The 3,340-nt window shown below is 39.1% G+C and overlaps 1 non-coding gene across 1 annotated transcript; it reads right to left on the bottom strand.

Moving 5' to 3' along the window:
* Window positions 1–2,524: 2,524 nt before the first annotated feature.
* Window positions 2,525–2,631, bottom strand: LOC145641325 (small nucleolar RNA R71). Its single transcript, XR_014115364.1, has one exon. It is a non-coding gene; the product is annotated as a small nucleolar RNA R71 (small nucleolar RNA).
* Window positions 2,632–3,340: the final 709 nt, after the last annotated feature.

Here is a 3,340-nt window from a genome sequence, read left to right as displayed (position 1 = left end):
GAATATGTAGTTACTCCTTTAACTATTGTCTTGTAATTTTTATTTTTTAATGACTACTCGGACTTGTAATATTGCATTACATATTTTGTCTCATTTTAATTTTTATGTAATATGGTTCTAATTTATGAAATTACAATGTGCGATCATGGTACTAACAATTTTTTCAAGTGGTCATGGCAGGAGGAAATAAAGGAGAAACGTCCAAGAGGAGAAAGACTAAGAGGAAATCTCAGGTTGTACGTGATGATGATGACGAGTCAATGGAGGAAGAGGATGTACACGATTTGGGGGCGTCTCAAGAAATCATCACTCGGAGACAGATTCAAACACGTGTACAGGGGCAACAGGAGCAACAGCAACTAGAGCAACAAGACCCACAACCTAATGACTTGCCGGAGTTGGACCCTTCCACACTTTGGTGCGTATGTAGTGATATGTCTATTTTATATAGTATTTTACCCCCGTCCCGTGGTAATTATTAGTAGTGTTTTTGGCTCTTTCGGGCCACTTTTATTAATAATTTGTGTGTTCTAGTGTTTTCGTAGTTTTAGTTATATTTTACAGGAAATTGCACTCTTGGAGCATTTTTCCGGGCCTTATTGGATCGACTACGGAAGCTAGAAGGACACGACCACTTTTGGAGCCCAAGATCGGTGAGATCCGGTGACTAAGGGCTCGGTTATTTGGATCACGAGGCATTTGGACCATGTATTCGAGACCCGAGAGGAAATATGGATTGGGCCGAGAAATCTAGCCCAATCGAAGTCCAAGCTTTGAAGATGAAGACCGGGCCCGATCGGGCAAGCATACGCCCGATCGGGCGGCTGCGCGCATGAGTGCCATGAAGGAAAGGCGCGCCCGATCGGGTGAGCGTAGGCTCGATTGGGCGCGGCATATCTGAAGAAGCGTTGTAAAAAAGGCGGGCCCGATCGGGCGAACCCGATCGGGCGCGTGTTTTTCTAGAGTCTGATTAAGCTTAGTTTAATTCGTGTTTTAGGGGAAGTATATATACGTTTTGTACGGATTATTTACTTATCTCTTTTCTCTTAGACTTTCTCTCTCTACTTAGTATTTTTCTCTCTCTTAAATTCTCTCTAAACTCTTGTTCTTAATTCCTTCATTAATTCCAGATTTAGTTTGGTACAATTTCTTCCCTTTTTAATTTCAGCTATTTTAATTGTTTTCTTGATTATGTTCTTATTTATTTATTTGATTGGTTTAGTTATGATGATTAGTGAGTAGTTTAATTCTAGGGTTTATGGGGATCCATAATTAATATGAAGGGATAGTTTGTTATTATTGATTGTTGATATTGCATGATAATTTCCTATTGAATTGTTTTAATTCTTTGCAATTAGATTATGAATCGAGCAGATGTAATTTGATTGTGAATGTTTAGCAATATTGAATTGATGAATCGAGCAGATGTTGATTTAATATTAAAGGCTATTTTTAATAGGAACTTAGGTCTAATAAATTGCGAGAGCCTGTTAGATCTATGTTGGTTAATAAATTGCGAGAGCCTGTTAATCATGTTATCTATGCATTGTTAATTATTAATTACTTCGTTCTATCCCGGAATAATAATTATTGGTGAACCTGTGACCCTAGGCCTTCTTATTATTGTTTCTTTTCTCCTTAAACTCATTTTTCGTAGTATAGAATTCACATTAAAAACATTGGTTACTTGGATAATTTAGAATATAATAATTAATTAGAACTAAAAAGACTTGTTTCCCTGTGGAGTTCGACCCTACTTCCCTATCTACCTTAGTTAGTGATTTAGGTAATTATTTTTTATTAGGGGATACGACTTTACCCTGTCAAAATTTGGCGCCGTTGCCGGGGAAACGGTTTTATTTTTATTTTCTGATTATATTTTTGTAGTCTAGATTATCCCCCCTTTTTGCCTCAGAGAACATTAGTTCTTTGAGGCAAATCTCATATTTGTCTTTAGTTCTTTGTTTATGCCCATGTGTTCTAGATCAGGTGACATCCCTTTTGATCCTGAGATCGAGCGTTCTTTTCATAGGCAAAGGAGCCTCTATAGACAAATTCTGGCGGGTTCTGAGGAGGATAACGATCGAAGAGATCCCCCCCTGATTCTAGTGATACAGACATTCCTTCAGATTCAGAATCAGAGATGACGGCCCAGAAGAAACTCAGTGATTATTCGCAACCGAAGCTCACAGATTTCCCACACCTTACTCCTACTCCGGCTCTAGATGGAGTTCAATTTGAGATCAAGCCCCAATTTATCACTATGATAGAGAGGAAGCAGTTCAGCGGAGCTAAGGGTGAAGATCCTAATCTTCACATCGCAGATTTCTTCCAATATTGTAACACCATTAGACAAGTCGGGGTTACGCAGGACCAAATCAGGGAGATTCTTTTTCCCTTTTCATTATGTGGCAAAGCAAAATTATGGTTTAACGGCTTGAATAGAACTGCACTTGGTATTACTGACTGGGAAACTCTTGCTTTGAATTTCTATAATAAATATTATCCTGCAGAGAGAATAGCGGTGCTAAGAAGTGCTATTCAGAACTTCGCTCAAGAGGCCGACGAAACGTTATATGAGGCTTGGGAGAGGTTCAAGGATCTACAGAGAGAGTGCCCCCACCATAATCTAGCACAATGGCAATTGATCCAAGCATTTTATAATGGACTTGGAAATTCTTCTAGATCAGTACTAGATTCGGCAGCTAGTGGGAGGTTTATGAATTTAAATGTGGATGATGCAGGACAGGTTATCGAAGACATGGCAATACACAATTCCCAATATGGGAATCCGAGGGGGTTTGCAAATAAGGGAAAACATAATGTCGATTCCGTATCCTTTTTGCAAGCCCAATTAACATCTATTTGTCAAAAATTAGATAATCTTACTGCTGCTCCTAACTCTGTAGCTAATGTTTCTGCTGTTGCTAACCATGAAGCTTTTTGTGAAAATTGTGGAATTGTAGGTCATTGGGAGCAAGATTGTAGGAGCTCTATGGAACAAGTTAATGCCTTCCAAACCTATAGGCAAAATAACCCCTATTCCAATTCCTACAATGCCGGTTATAAAAACCATCCTTATCTTTCATACCGGAGCACCAATGTACAAAACCCTCCACCTCCACAACAACCACAACAGCAACCCCCACCACAGCAAAAATATTACCATCCTAATGCCGGCCAGAAAAGCCAAGAATCACCCTCATCATCTTCCGACCCTGCCATGACAGAAATTAGAGCGATGCTAGCTAATATGCAAAAGCATATGGAGAGTAAGGATGCGCAAATTGATTCTATTCTAGCCCATAATAAAATCATGGACAATCAAATTGCACAACTT

This window comes from Chenopodium album, chromosome 7, assembly GCF_948465745.1.
Source record: "Chenopodium album chromosome 7, dcCheAlbu1.1, whole genome shotgun sequence".
Classification (NCBI taxonomy): domain Eukaryota; kingdom Viridiplantae; phylum Streptophyta; class Magnoliopsida; order Caryophyllales; family Amaranthaceae; genus Chenopodium; species Chenopodium album.
This window is presented reverse-complemented; position numbering and strand designations above follow the sequence as displayed.